We start from the raw sequence: 16,306 nt of genomic DNA, 5'->3' as shown, positions 1-16,306 counted from the left end.
GCTCAACGCTAAGCCTATTCGCACTGTTCATCGCCGACGGACGAACGACTCTAAAAGAAGTCGCCGAAGTTCTTGCTATGCACTGGACATCAGTAGGTCATGAATTTCATTCCACGATAGCATTGATAAAAGGTGCCGTTTCCACGAGACGATTGGCGGAGTCTCCGTGATCGAATTTGGCTACGCACTCGTACTCGTAGCCTCGGTACCCTGCACGAAACCGCGCTTGATGAGGCCGCTGCGGCTTGGTTTAATTTGAAATAAACTGATTGGGCACGTTTTCATTTTCAATATTTCTTTCCAGGAGCATGGTGGCGCTATAAGCACGGGAAATTCTACGGCTCTGGTAAATTGAATAGAAAAAATTATGCGGGATGTTCACTCGGAAACGTAACGCACAACTAAATTCGCTCCGTGTAGGTCATTTTTAGCGTACGCTATACTATTGCGTATTGCGTACGTAAGAGGCAGCAACGTTATACTAAAACTGTCTATTGTTTGAAAAACAAGTTGCGGAAGCATTGTGTACAGCCACCGTCAGTCATTGCGCAGCAACAATGCTTTCAGCTATAACCACCGGGGATAAGGTACATTATTTCCCCAGCAGGAAAGTAATTCTTCTGGCATCCATACCTGCGCCTTTCATAAAACCTTTCTCTCAGGAGACAGCTTTTTAGTCTACGTAACTGGATGTTGAGAGTACACTAAGCAGTAGCCGAATATGTGATATTCCTAAATAAATCACCATTCGTGGTCAACATGTACCTCACAATATCGGGGCCTTGTAATTCCTCCCCTCTCCCCTTGTCTTTGTTTCCCCGCTAAGGAAGGTACAATGACACCAGCTCATCCTATCATCCATCGCCAATGCATCGCGTAAACTGTCTGGAGTAAAGTTTACTTGATAACTCAGGCAGGCCCTCATATAGAATTTTGTATAATTAAAGAAAGGCTTCAACTTTAATGTTGTTTGTGTACCGAAAGAGAAGCCGCGATCATATTATAGCTTTCATATTGAATATTAGTTAAAATATATTTCTATAACCTAAACAAACCCTCTCTTAAAAGTATCAAAGCGTCTGCCAACATTTCTCATAAAGCCTTGTGTCTTCAAGGAGCTGAACGAGCTAGATATTTTTTGCGCGAATTAGTCTGCGACACTTGAACCTCCAGAATAATATTTTTCGAATTGATTTCACCAGCTTCCATTAGCACATGTTTTGTTTTTATGATTTCTACTGAACTTACATTGCGTAAATTATCACACATTAAAGAGTTCACTTAACTACTAAAAAGAATACATTTCCTTCACAAATAAACGTATTTTTATCGTCATTACTCATTGTCTTTATGTTTATATAGTGAGCAGCGACGCGAACTTATAACCTGTGAATGTGCGCCAACTTTGGCAAGCTGACAGCGGGCACGTGAGCAGGACCCAGCTCGTGTATCTCGACGGCAGGCGCGAAAACCGTATGACCTCAGGGCTTGGATCGGACGTTCTGGCGAGCGGCCCGTTTTCCTGGGACCTTTTTGGAGCAGGTTTGGGAAACCTCAATAAACCTTCTCACAACTTGGTGGAGTTTGTGAGGAGGTTTACTGAGGTCTCTCAAGCCTCCTCCAAAAAGGTCCCAGGAAAACCGGCCGCTCGGCAGAACGTCCGATCCAACCCCTGAGCTCATGCGGATTTCGTGCCCCGCCGTCACCATACACGAGCTGGGTCCTGCTCACGCGCCCGCTGTCAGCTTGCCAAAGTTGGCGCATATTCATAGTTTATAACTTTGCGTCGCTGCTCACTATATTAATGCTTTGTGCCTAGCCTTTAGCACGATATTCGGTTAGGTCACATTTACCCCAAATAAATAGGTATTTCAAAGATTGCCTTTCCAGGAATTTATTACCCACGACCTGTGGCGTTTTAAAATTCGAGTTCAATAATTTCTTTAACGTAGGAAGAAAATATAAAAATACCCGCTTCTATGCACCCAAACTTAATCTCACATTTATATGATTTCTCCCCAATTCCAAGTTCCATTCTAAAGAAAAACTCCGAATGAGAGAATGAAGTCGGTGGCCTACTTGAGGCAACAAAGAGTCAGCCATGAGCGCGGTCTTGGCCCACTTGCTACTTTTTCGGCTCATAGGTCGGCATTCACCCCTGGCCGAACAAAGGATTGCACATAACGTGTTAGGGTTAACAGGTTACTTTTACTTTGTCATTTCTGCCGCTCAAGTAGCAGCGATTAGTTATTTTTCTAGAAAACTAAGAAATAACATATTTTCAGAAAAATTTTATCGAAAGACAATTAACGGTACTTTGCAACTTCGTTTACATGTGTGCAACACCTGCCTAAATTAAGGCTTACCGCAGTGGTTCTCAAATGGGGGTCCGCGGACCCTTTGGGGTCTGCGAAGGTATTCTAGGGGTCCGCGAAGCCCAGCTTCATCAGTCAAGCCCGGAAATAAAAGTTGTTTTTTCTCAGATTGTGAACAAACGTTCCAATTTTTGGGCGTGTTTTATCGTGTATATGTCAGTAAGAGAAGTGCACTTCACACTAGCCCTCACTTATATCATTTTATTAAATCACTATCATAATTAACCTATACTTCCCCTTCCCCTCACCACGAACGGGGTCCTCCATCATCTTCGCCGATCCACAAGGGGACCGCGAAGCATCAATGGCTGAGAACCACTGGCTTACCGTATTACGCGCTATGATTCTAAAGCGCTAATTGAGCATTACAAAGTGCCAAATAGATAATTGGGCATAGTGGTACCAGACAATTTAATATCGGCAAATCTAGGGCGTATAGGTATTCCTGCGCGATGGATTCTGCACGCCACTGTTTCATTCGTTCAATCATTTATTTTTAGCTGCCCACAAACAGCATGACGCCTTTTAGTGGTGCGCTCAGTGCTCGATTACTGAGAACTTTAGTGTGTTGGTCCATTACCTCCGATAACAATACCCTGTACTTCACCGAAGTCTTTGAGGATGTATCGTATTGTTACCGATATCGTTATTGGCTGCGTTATCGGTATCGTTATCTGTAATATTGTCACGGGTGGTGACCAAAAGAACACTAAATAAACAGAAAGAAAGAAACCTTTAATGTGGCGAACTTGTGCCAAAACTAAAAGGGTACAAAGATAATAACAGAGCGTCGCGGGCGTCGAAGTCGGCGTAGCAGCACAGTCGAACGCTGGGGCGAAACTGACTGTGGCTCGCCACGCGGAGCCCCTTATGTACATGAGTGGTCTTCTGGAATAATCGGCGTAGAAACTTCGACGCGTAGAACATTCGGGCCTGGAACAAGCAACATGATTCTCGAATTCTCCAGAACACTAAATTGCAGGAATAAACAAAAGACACGTCACTCCCAGGATTCGAACCCTAGCTTTTCGCGTGGGAGGCAAGCGCGATAATCGTTAGGCCACGCGCGCGCTGCCTACACGGCCAGCTGCGCGCGCGGCATTACTCCCCCCTTTAAAAAGTGCATCGACCCGATGCAACCCAAGAACAAAAGAAATCAAAATAACGGTAAACTAAAGAGTCGTTTGGAACATATAAGGTCCACAGTCCTATCTAGCATAGTACGGCTTCAGTCGCACGACGTGGACAACTTCCGGTCGTGGTGGGCGGCGTGATGATGTTCTTGTTCCGTCGGGCATCACCTCGTAGTTCAGGTCCCCGAGTCAACGAAGCACTTTGTAGGGTCCGAAGTAACGTTTCAGGAGTTTCTCGCTGAGACCGCGGCGGCGAATCGGTGTCCACACCCACACCCTGTCTCCGGGCTGGAAGTGGACGTCCCGACGACGAAGGTTGTAGCGGCCAGTGTCGATACGTTGTTGGGCTTGAATCCGGAGTCTGGCGAGCTGACGGACTTCTTCTGCCCTTTGGGCAACCACCTGGGCGTCGTCGCTTGCGTCGACAGCCGGTTCGTGGGGTAACATAGCGTCCAGCATTGTCTTTACCTTGCGCCCATGCACCAGTTGAAAGGGTGTCACTCCGGTGGTTTCTTGTACGGCCGTGTTGTAGGCAAAGGTTACATACGGCAACACCTCGTCCTATGTCTTGTGCTCCACGTCGACGTACATGGAAATCATGTCGACGATGGTCTTGTTGAGTCTTTCCGTCAGCCCGTTCGTCTGAGGGTGGTACGCCGTGGTGCGACGATGGCTGGTGTGGCTGAGACGAAGGACTTCTTGTGTCAGCTGGGCCATGAACGAGGATCCACGGTCTGAGATCAGGACTTCGGGAACGCCGTGCCGGAGGACAATGGATTCAATGAAAAACTTGGCAACTTCCACAGCAGTTCCGAAAGGAAGGGCTTTCGTTTCGGCGTACCGCGTGAGATAATCTGTGGCGACGATTATCCAGCGGTTTCCCGATGTTGACGGCGGAAAGGGGCCAAGTAGGTCCATTCCGATCTGCTGGAACGGTGCGGTCGGGGGAGCAATCGGCTGCAGGAGACCGGCCGGCTTCGTTGGCGGTTTCTTACGTCGCTGGCACTCGTGGCACGATCGGGTGTAGAGGTGGACGGCTTTGGGGAGCTTTGGCCAGTAATACTTTTCACGAATACAGGCCAGTGTTCGGCTGTAACCGAGGTGTCCCGACGTCGGGTCGTCGTGACATGCTTGAAAGATCTCCTCCCGAAGGTCGGTCGGGATTACCAGCAACCACGGTGTGCTGTTGTCGCCGAAGTTCTCTTTGTAGAGTACACCTTGTCGAATGGCAAAGGTCGGCAGTACTCGTGAGAAGACACGTGGCATGGTACCCCCACCCCCTTCCAGGTGCTCGATTAATGCGCGCAGCTCAGGATCGTCCCGTTGACGTCGTACCATGTCGTCGGCGTTTACAGCTCCTAGGAAGCTCTCGTCGTCATTGTCGTCGCTGCAGCCGGAAGGGGTTTCGACGGGGGCTCTGGACAAGCAGTCGGCGTCGCTGTGCTTCCGGCCGGACTTGTAGACCACTGTCATGTTAAACTCTTGTAGTCGGAGGCTCCATCGAGCAAGACGTCCTGACGGGTCCTTCAAGTTAGCAAGCCAGCAGAGCGAGTGGTGGTCCGTGACTACACGGAACGGGCTCCCGTACAAATACGGGCGGAACTTCGTGATTGCCCAGACGACCGCAAGACACTCCTTCTCAGTCGTGGAGTAATTTTTCTCCGATTTGGACAGCGTCCGACTTGCGTAGGTGATGACTCGCTCGGCGCCTTCTTGCACTTGAACCAGTACCGCTCCAAGTCCTGCATTACTAGCGTCCGTGTGAATCTTGGTTTCCGCATCCTGATCAAAGTGTCCTAAAACAGGAGGAGTCTGGAGTCTTCGCTTCAGCTCGTCGAACGCCTGCTGCTGCTCCTCGGTCCATTCGAACTTCTCGGCGTCCTTCGTGAGGTTTGTGAGCGGTGCGGAAATCCTTGCGAAATCCCGAACGAAGCGTCGATAGTAGGCGCAAAGTCCGAGGAATCTTCGCACGGCCTTCTTGTCTCTCGGCGCTGGAAATGCCGCGACGGCGCGAGTCTTCTCGGAGTCTGGGCGGACACCTTCGTTACTAACCACGTGGCCTAGGAACTTCAGTTCGTCATAGGCGAACCGGCACTTTGACGGTTTTAGAGTAAGCCCGGCGGTCTGTATGGCATGGAGAACCGTGCGGAGTCGTCGCAAGTGCTCGTCGAAGTCAGCTGAAAATACTACGACGTCGTCCAGGTAGACGAGACAGCTCTGCCACTTCAGCCCTGCCAGTACGCTGTCCATGACACGCTGGAAAGTTGCTGGCGCCGTGCATAGTCCGAAGGGCATCACCTTGAACTCGTACAGTCCATCCGGCGTGACGAAGGCTGTCTTCTCTCGGTCCCGTTCGTCGACCTCGATTTGCCAGTAGCCGCTCTTCAGGTCCATCGATGAAAAGTATCGAGAGTGGCGCAGCCGGTCTAGAGTGTCGTCGATGCGGGGCAGTGGGTAGACGTCTTTCTTCGTAACCGTGTTGAGCTGCCGGTAGTCCACGCAGAACCGAAGAGTTCCGTCCTTCTTCTTCTTAACCAGCACGACTGGAGAGGCCCATGGACTGCTTGAAGGTTGGATTATGTCGTCATACAGCATCTCTTGAACTTGCTGCTGGATCACCTCCCTTTCCTTAGCGGAGACTCTGTACGGTGATCGATGCACAGGGCGCGCGTCGTCCTCGGTAATGATGCGGTGCTTGGCAACCGCGGTCTGGCGCACCTTCGACGACGTCGCAAAGCAGTCGCGGTATTCGGCGAGGAGGTTAACCAGCTGATGTCGTTTAGGGTCCGGAAGCTTAGGGTCAATGTCGAGCTGCGCTGGCGACGTACTGTCTTGCTGGGACGGCGAGAATTCGTCAGTAATCGCGGTGATTTCGGCGGGGTTTCGGAGTTCCTCGACGTGGCCCACGGCTGCACCTTTCGTGAGGTGTTGCGTTTCGTTTCGGAAGTTCGTCACGAGGGCCACAGTCCGCCCATCCTGAAGTTCAGCTACTCCCCTTGCGACGCCTATGCCTCTTCCCAGGAGCAATTGGAGGTTTCCCTCGATAAGAACTTCGCCATAGGAAGCTTCATCGATCCCGACAAGTACGAAAACACTCGACCGCGGTGGTAGGTTTACGTGGTTTGCGAGGACTCGGACGGTGGGTGACGTCGCTTGGGGTTCCTCCGCTGGTGGAGCAGGTTTTCGTAGCGTCAGCCGGTTTGTTCCGAGGTCGATGACGGCGCCATACTCGCAGAGAAAGTCCATTCCGAGGATAACGTCCCTCGAACAGTCTTGCAGAATGACGAACCTGACAGGGCACGTTTCACCGTGGATCTCGACGCGAGCAGTGCATCTCCCGACTGGTGTGATGAGATGTCCTCCGGCGGTTCGTATTTGGGGTCCTTCCCACGGCGTCATGACTTTTCGAAGGCGGCGGGAGAGCCTCCCACTCAAGACTGAGTAGTCTGCTCCGGTGTCCACGAGTGCCGATGCGTCGTGGCCGTCAATGACGACGTTTAGGTTGTTGGACACCGTTGCAGGGGCGTCGTAGCCATGCGTGGCGTCGGGGGAGTGGGAGCGCTCCGTCGTTCTTGGAGGCTCTTTACGTCGGTCGTCTTCGGCAACTCCACCTCCAGGGGTTGCCGCGCCTAGTTTCCCCGGCGAGGAGCGAGGGGTGACAGGCTTTCACGTCGGGGTCGGTGCATCGGCGAAGCTGGACATCGCGGCGATGGCGACCGGAACTCTCGGCGGGACGCAGGCTCGGGGGACTGGGGTCGTCGCAGGTACTCGTCGATCTCCCGAGGGCGTTCACCATACCGGGGGCGCGGGTCGTTTGGGTGGAACCCGCGCAGCCCGAGTCCTCGGTATGGGCATCGGCGGTACACATGGTAGGGTTCCCCGCAGTGGTAGCAGAGCGGGCGTCGGTCGGCCGTTCGCCACACGTCGGTCTTCCTCGACGAGGGTTGCTCCGGGCGGACGTCCTGGACTTGCCCTTCCTGGCGTCGAGGATACTGTGGCATCGGAGGGTCTCGTCGGGGTGGCGCCGTGGCCTGGCGGTTAGCTTGCGGCGGTCGTCGGGCCATGGCGGCGTAGCTCAAAGTCGGCTCCTCTGGCGTCGTCATGGTGATCGGAACCTCAGGTTGGAAGGCCTGATGAACTTCATCTCGCACGACCTCGGCGAGCGACAGGGAGGACGGGCGATCCATAGCGGGGAGCATCTTGCGGATTTCTTCCCGGACGACTTCACGGATGATGTCACGGATGCCTGAGAGGTCGGTACCAAGGTTGTATCCGGATGTCGCCAGAGTAGTCACGCCAGGGTGTCGCTCGTAGTGCCTGGCGCGTGCTAGTAGGGCACGTTCCATATTCGTCGCCTCCGTGACGAACCCGTCCACAGTTGTCGGGGGATTGCGAATGAGACCTCCGAATATCTCGCTTTTCACACCCCTCATCAGGTGTCGCAGCTTCTTCTCCTCTGTAGCCTGAGGATCGGCGCGGGCGCTCAGGCGAAGAACATCCTCGACGAAGCCGGTGACGCTCTCGTTGGGGCCCTGGGTTCTGGTTCGCAGTAGGTCCTCGGCTCTCTCTCGGCGGTGGTGGTTGCTGAACGTAGCCTTGAGATCGGTCTTGAACATGTCCCACGACGTCAAAGAGGACTCACGATTCTCGTACCAGTGCTTGGTGGTACCCTCAAGCGAAAAATAGACGTTGTTCAGGCGCTGCTCGTCGGTCCAGCAATTGTGGCGGGCAACGCGTTCATACTGGTCAATCCAGTCTTCGACGTCTTCGTATTGCTCGCCGTGGAATGGAGCAGCCGTCCGCGGTACGACGGGCAGGTAAACGACGGCTGGAGCGGCCGGGGCCTCCGACTGGTTGACCATGGTCGTCCTCCTTGTTTGCCTGGTCGTGGGTGGCAAGGGTCCTAACTCCGGGGGTAGGCCAAGGTTCCGGCGACTTAATCGGATCTCGGTCTGGTCCTCGTTGGGTTCTTGGGGGCTTGTGTTCGGACTTGCACTCCGAGAACTCGGAGGGGAGCGCTGCACGGGCATGCGGTTACCCCGCACCTCCACCAAAATGTCACGGGTGGTGACCAAAAGAACACTAAATAAACAGAAAGAAAGAAACCTTTAATGTGGCGAACTTGTGCCAAAACTAAAAGGGTACAAAGATAATAACAGAGCGCCGCGGGCGTCGAAGTCGGCGTAGCAGCACAGTCGAACGCTGGGGCGAAACTGACTTTGGCTCGCCACGCGGAGCCGCTTATGTACATGAGTGGTCTTCTGGAATAATCGGCGTAGAAACTTCGACGCGTAGAACATTCGGGCCTGGAACAAGCAACATGATTCTCGAATTCTCCAGAACACTAAATTGCAGGAATAAACAAAAGACACGTCACTCCCAGGATTCGAACCCTAGCTTTTCGCGTGGGAGGCAAGCGCGATAATCGTTAGGCCACGCGCGCGCTGCCTTCTTGGCCAACTGCGCGCGCGGCAATATTAGGGAGTTTTAGGGAACCGTCTTTGCACGCCCGATACGGTACGATGGGCCCTCCGATACGAACTGCGCAAGTGCGAACCTTCTGCGGTAGCACATGCGCAGTTCGTACCAGAGAGCCCATCATACCGTATCGGATGTGCAACATCCCTATTGAAAATTACATCAAGGTACGTAATTTGGGACACTGACTGCCAGTCAGCAGCCTTGGTGGAACGTCATGGACCATCAGACGTCATCTGATGGTCCATCAGATGACGTCTGACTGCCACTGCCAAGGGAATTTCATCAACAGGGCAGCATTTATGTAAGAGTAAAGATATACGCACTCATAAACATCGCCAAATGCCTCGACAAAACAAAATGTTCGAGAAAAAAAAAAGGAAAAAAAAGCAGCACCACCGCGCATCGAACCCGCGACCACATGCGTACAAATCGGACACCTTGACCCCTACGCTACGCCACCGCTACAGAAACTCGATTTGACTATTCGTTTTATACGAGATGCTTCGGCTGCAAATGCAGTTAAGTCGTCAGCATGTTATGCAAAGCACTCGTACATCACTCGCCGTACTTCAGTTCTACTCACCTGCCATCTGGAGTACTTTCGCGTCGTAGAACGATCCTTTTGTTCGCGCGGCACCGGCCCAGTAGACCTGGTACACCTTGTCGTCTTCAACTACACCGCTAAAGTCCCTTACATCGTCGGAACTCACAACAGGCTGGGTCTTGTCGAGTAGAAATTCTACTAAAACATAAGACATTGTAGAGCCCGGGCAGGATCGACAGGTTGGAGCAAGCGGGCAAACAAAACGAGTCGAGAGCGATCGTTTATGAAAGCTCGGCGAAGCCTCTATGGGCGAAGCGAAGTGCGAAGTGTCGCGCTCGGCGCTTCGGCGGGCTTCTGATCAAGGTTGTCGGTCGGTTGCGTGTCATATCTCTAACGTCAGCGGTTTTATGGGCTCACGTCCCGATATTGTTTTCTCGTGCATAGATTACTTTACGTATTCATAGATTTGACGAAATAGTGGTATCCAAACGAACTTTACGTCCTTTGACCGTATGTCAGTCTGCACGTCAAAGCTTTCTGACGTACAGTCAGAGACAATCGATGTACAGTCAGAATCACCACCAAGACATCCTGATGGCATTTCGCGGCGGCCGACTGCCACCAGGAAACCATCAGAAAGCCGACAAGCGGGGTCTGACTGGAGTTTGACTGTCGGTCAGAGTAACTTGTTGGCCAATCAGACATGCTTGACGTACAGTCAGGCACAGTCAGCGGTCCACTAGAAAACATTGACTGCCAAACAGCGTTACATTGATGGATTTTTCCTTCGGGATGGTTCCCTAAAACTCCCTATTAGAGAGCTTTAGGGAACCGTGTTCGCTACCACGGTACGATGGGTCTTCCGGTACGAACTGCGCATATGCGGGTGTTCTGTGGTAGAGCATAGGCAGTTTGTACCGGAGGGCTTATTGTACCGTATCGCATCTGCAAAAACGGTTCCCTAAAACTCTCTAGTATTGGTTGCCTTTTTGAAGGTATCGGAAGGAGATACTAAAGCTCTTTAGTTCCGTTGGCGGTTCTTTTGGGGCACTATCGATTCGGAAAAAGTCATTTTGGAAGCCTTATTTTTATGTTGATAAATAATGGCAGATGTGAGCGAAAATGCCCTTCTTCGAGTGAAAAGAAATTCCGTCCGTGGTTCCTAAAATAGCCCGCAGTTTATTTGTATATAATCTTTTTCGCCTTATGTCCGAGCGCCATCGACCCTACAAGTCAATGAAGTACAATCAAGCTTCTTCGAAAGCTCTCTATGACGTCATTTTTTTCCGTCCTTTTATGGACTTCTTTTTTTTTTTTTTTTACTTTCGTCCCCAGCTTCGTAGTTGAGAAATTTGGTATCCTGGATGAAAAGAGCAAGGAAATAATATCGAAGACGAAACATAAGAATGAGAGCCAGTGGCGAAAGGAACGCGAGCTTCTCGAGCGGTGTGGAGAGAGTAAAACGATGTTTTTACGCATACCGGGAGCACCGTGATTCAAGATGGCGGCGCTCGTGAAAGAAGGTGGTGCTTGTATTGCAGCCAACATATATAACCAAACCTGAAGAATGCGTCGTGATAATAAGATTTTAGTTTATGCATTTTCGTTTGCTTTCCGACTAACTCTAGGAACCCGGCTAGGAGTTAAGATGAAAAGGAGTCTAGTAATGTATTTTCTAAATTAGCTGCCATGAAGGCGCACTGTTGTATGATAGGACTTTTGATATTTTTTTCTGGAATTACATTTATTTGCAAGACAACATCATGTTTGCGAAAATAAACATGACTCAACTTATCAGCTCATTATCGTGGCTCTGTACTGTAAGGCAAACTCATGTCAGTGATATGTAATCAACTTTAGAAATCACTCTATATGTATCATCATTAAAATTAAGTGAACCCTCCCGCGTAGCCCTACGTCCTTAAAGGGCAGATGCAAACGAATAAAACATTTTTTAACAGTCTAGATGGAAAAATAATGTTATAAAACGAATCTACAACGAAGAAAAAAAAAAGCTTTAGATCTATATCTACGGCGCAAAACGAATTTTTTGTTGGCGGCCGCGGGAATCGCCGCGGGTCACGTGGTTGACCTGTGCGCCTCCGCGCTGCGCCGCTGCCGCCTCAACAAAATCACGCCGCCGCCGCACGCCGAGCGTTGTATGCCGCCCGTTCGACGCCTTTCTCCACTCCGCAGCCACCGCCGCCGCCGCGCAATTTTGTCTGCTCCGCGGCGCTGCCGCCGTCATCTGACCGGCGCGATGGTTTATCACGTCTGCTTGAGCTTTTTCAGGAGCTTCCTTCGGGCTCTAAAAGTGACTTATTAAACTTTGTTTTTTGTTGCACTTGAAACGAAGATGAATAAGTAACTTTTACAGACTAGAGGCAGCTTCCGAAAGAGCGGAAGTACCACGTGACAAATAGCGGCCAGTCTCGTGACAAATAGCGGCCACTTTTCCGCGGCGCCCGCCGGCGACAACTACATATTCGTATAGCGCCGTAAATATAGCTCTAGAAAATTATTTTTCGTTGTAAATTTATTTTATTATTTTCTTTTCCAAACCAGGCTGTTTAAAAAAATGTATTTTTCTTTTGCATGCGTCCTTTAAGTCTTATATACATTATAATGCCTTGTTCTGCACTGTCCCGCAGGTTATATTGTTATTTTTAAAAAAAAACTGACTCACAAGCTTTTTTTCTTTATGTGATAAACAACAAAATTAGGGAAGCGTCATGGGATTAGCCAGTGCTAGAACCAGGGGCTCCCGAACCGGGGAAGGGGGGGGGGGGGCAGTGGGGCCAGTCGTCCCCACAGGTTTGAAACCAGTGGGGGCATGCCCCCCCCCCCCCCCCAACACGACGCTGTTTTGACCGCCCCCCCCCCTCCTCCCCTTACCTCTTCTCCCCTCCCACTACCCTTGAGGCTGCAATTGCATGTAGAAGCTGCACTCCGTTGGCGACGAGGCGCCACAGGCTAATCCGACGCGAAAGACAAACCATGTGCTTAAAGTGCCAACATCAGGCTATACCGCGTTGGAGCCTCCGCTGCGCTGTGCCATGTATTCTTTCTTTGGAAGCCTTGTTAACCCGTTCGTTTCATTTTGTCATTCCTTTTTTGTCCAATATGTTCGCTCTCACTAATAAATCTCCAAGGATCCTGTCAGACTGCAGTCTTCCTTTCTCTTCACTGCGCTTCGTCAGTGGTCGTTGATATATATATATATATATATATATATATATATATATATATATATATATATATATATATATATACATACCCTGTATGTAATATATAACTTCGATATTGCGAAAACTACGCGTCGCAACAAAAAAGAAGAGAAAAAGTCTTGTGTCGTTTTGGTGCTGGGCCAGGGGACCATTTATAAAAATTATTAAAGTTTCGGATAATTAAGTTGTTAATTATTTGTGCTTAATTAACTTATTAATATTGTGTTTAAGGGCATGGTTTTAATTCGAAAATTGCTGAGCATCATCTAAAAACAATAAATCAATAAATTGCAGAATGATAGAAGGCACGGGCAGCATTATACGACTATCTGAATGACCGCACACCTTCGACGGGTTCTTTAAGTTTCGGATTGCAATCGGAGCGCTTCTCGGCACTGACGGCACCGCACCCCGTGGAGAAATAGTGCAACCAACCTCAGCTGCGCTCTCCTCGCGCAAAGCAACCGAGGCTGGTTGCAGTATTTCTCCACGAGGCGCGTGCCGTCGGTGTCACGGCGGCACCGACGGCTATCTGAATGACCGCACACCTCCAAGGTGTGCGGTCATTCAGATAGCCGAATAATGCTGTGCGTGCCTTCTATCATTCTGCAATTTAGTGATTTATAGCTTTAGATGATGCTCAGCGACTTTCTAATTAAAACCCTGCCCTTAACACAACATTCAAAAAGTTAATTACGCAAAAATAATAAACATTTTAATTATCCAAAACTTTAATAATTTTTCTAAACGGGCCCCTGGCCCTCGACCAAAACGACACAAGCCTTTTTTTTTTTTTTGTTGCAACACTTATATTTTCGCAATATCGAATTTGTTCAACTTTCGTGAAACGCCCTGTATACTTATATATAGAGGGTGTCACAAGAAAAAAAAGAGAAAACAACATTTACAGGTGTTTTTTTTTACCGCAAAAATAAACTAGGCATCGCCGAACGCTCATTCTCCGCCCAAAGGGAGCGCTAGAGGTCGCAACCAGGTGCCAAAGTTTCAGCCCGATCCGATACCGTTTTCAAAAGTTATAAGTGATTTTCTGAAAATTTCAATGGGAAAATGGAGCCCATTTTTGCCCGCTTTCGCTTTCTGGCGCAATAGAGCCTCATGTAAGAATTCATAGGAAAATGGCCGGGGATTATTTTAAAGTTTGTTATTCTAAAATATTTGTTCAGCCGACGTTCGCTCAAATGAGAGTTTACTGTACTAAGCTCTTTTTCCTTAACCTTGAATTGGGTTGGAGGCCTTTTTACAGTTTTCATTACTCGAACCACGCGCAGTGGTGGAACTGCTGCGCCATTTTCGCCAAACTTCGCCAGAAAGAAAACCCTGCTACATGCTGCTCCAAAGGTTCTATTTGTGCACAATTTGTGCCATGTCTGCGCCTAAAGGGAGCTGTTCTCAAAAAGAAACTGAACGTGTCTGGCACGTGTCATTTTTGGCGATGGCACTGAAAATTAATGAGTAGGGCTGAACCAAAACTCTAATTATCACATACTAGTTTCCCGTCATACGCTATTTAATATTGGTTTCAAAACTAACTGCAATATTCATACTTTTCGAAGTGTTGATCGTGGCGGGCTAGCCCCCTTGAGTGCGCTTCTCCTTAATCACCAATGCACTGCGGAGAAGAAATACCCGCGGAGCTGACACCATAATTTTGAGGCTCGCTTCGCCGCAGTGCAGCCGCACACTTATGCGAGAAACATACCTTCAAAGTCGTATAACGCACGTGTGCGCCTAGCGTAATAATAAAAAAAAAAAAAAAAAACGTTGTGATTGTTGATATTTATATTGCAGAAAAATCTTCAGAATTTAACTGTGGCTTTTAAGCAGGGGTCTATGTTAGGCAGCATTGTTTTAACAACCTGTGTTCGTTACTTGTGCTTGTTTTGTTTTAATTCAGAAGGCAAGAAAATATTTTTATAAAGCAAAAATATTTAGAATTCTGTAATTTACTTGTCATCTTAATGTAGGCATTAGACTGTCTGAGGCCACAGTCTATAACTATAGCTAGATTAAATTTAACGGACCTCACAAGTGGGCAATTAGAAGCTTGGGAACAACCTTAGCGAGTTCAGCTGAATTTTTGTTTAACCATGGTGTGACAGTAATGAAAGGCATGGAGAGAGGCGCAGCAACTATTCAATATTCGATTCAGAAATATTCGGCCAAAACCACAACCGCAAAATCCCGAGAGACCTCCGAGAGGTAACCCACCCCTATTTTCGGCTTGATTTGCTATTTTCTTTTAAAATCCGAAATATAGCCTACCCCTAGCAATCGCAGTGTTCTGATCAATGATGGCCTTGGCATAAATGCACCATTGCTGACTGGGAAGTACAGTAATCTTTGCTTCATGTCGCGGCACAGTGCAATGAACTATTACTGCCGAGATCTGTGGAGCCGTCCTTTTGAGGCGCAATCCAGCTAAGTTAGTGTTTTTCGAGGGGCCGTCTTGTCAAGGCACAGTGCAATCAAATATTACTGCCGTGATGTGAAAAGCCGTCCTTTTGAGGCTTAATGCAGCTAAGTTCCTGTTTTTTTGAGGGGCCCTCTTGTCGCGGCACAGTGCAATGAAATATTGCTACTGTGATCTGAGAAACCGTCTTTTGAGGCGCAAAGCAGCTAAGTTACTGTTGTTTGAGGGGTCGTCATGCCGTCATCTTGCAGCACACTGCAATGAACTGTTACTCCTGTGATCTGAGAAGCAGCCCTCTTGAGGCGCAATGCGGCTAAGTTACTGTTTTTTCTAAAAACCCTGTTGCGGCACAGTGCAATGAAATGCTACTACTGTGATCTGAGAAGCCGCTCTCTTGAAGCACAGAACAGCGAAGTTACTATTTCGTTGTTGCAAGTCGGCGTGCCGTGGTATCGCGAAAAAGTGCAAAGCAGCATTACTTTTTAGATGTCGGGAGTCGTCCTTTTGGGGCAGTGAAACGAAGCTATTGTGATTTTGGGCGCCGTCATTTTGAGGCACTATCTCATAAAGTGTTACTATTGTGACGTGAGATGATGAATTAACATTCAAGTCAGTAGTTGGATCTGGATACATAGGAGACACCATTTCTTGTTTGCAATATGTTTCATTCTTTCTAATATTCGTAATCTTTGATGGCCAAAACAAACACAAGATTTTCGCTTTATCATCTGCACAATTACCCACACAAAAAGCTACTTCACACGAAAAGACCCAGCGAATGTTGAGTAGTTTCTCACGAGTTTCTCTCGAAAGTAAATGTTTTGCACATGCTTAAATTGCCCCCGACCACAGAACAAGTCTCAGCAGTCAAAAAGCTCCATTGGCTCAAATTCGAGTCAAGCGGACGATATGGAATGCGGTACCCTGGGTACATTCAGCGGCTCTAGTCTTACCAAGCCACTAAAATTTTATGGCAACATCATGTCCAAAATTTTAACAAATGTTTTGCCTTCCATTTCGTTGTAAAAAGAAAAAAAAAAACTCTAGCAAAGCATAGCAATGAAAACAATTCCATAGCTGAACGGCTCGTTAAATTAGGTAAAATCATGACCTTG

This window comes from Ixodes scapularis, unplaced genomic scaffold (genome assembly GCF_016920785.2).
Source record: "Ixodes scapularis isolate PalLabHiFi unplaced genomic scaffold, ASM1692078v2 PGA_scaffold5__190_contigs__length_132052651, whole genome shotgun sequence".
Lineage (NCBI taxonomy): Eukaryota > Metazoa > Arthropoda > Arachnida > Ixodida > Ixodidae > Ixodes > Ixodes scapularis.
This window is presented reverse-complemented; position numbering follows the sequence as displayed.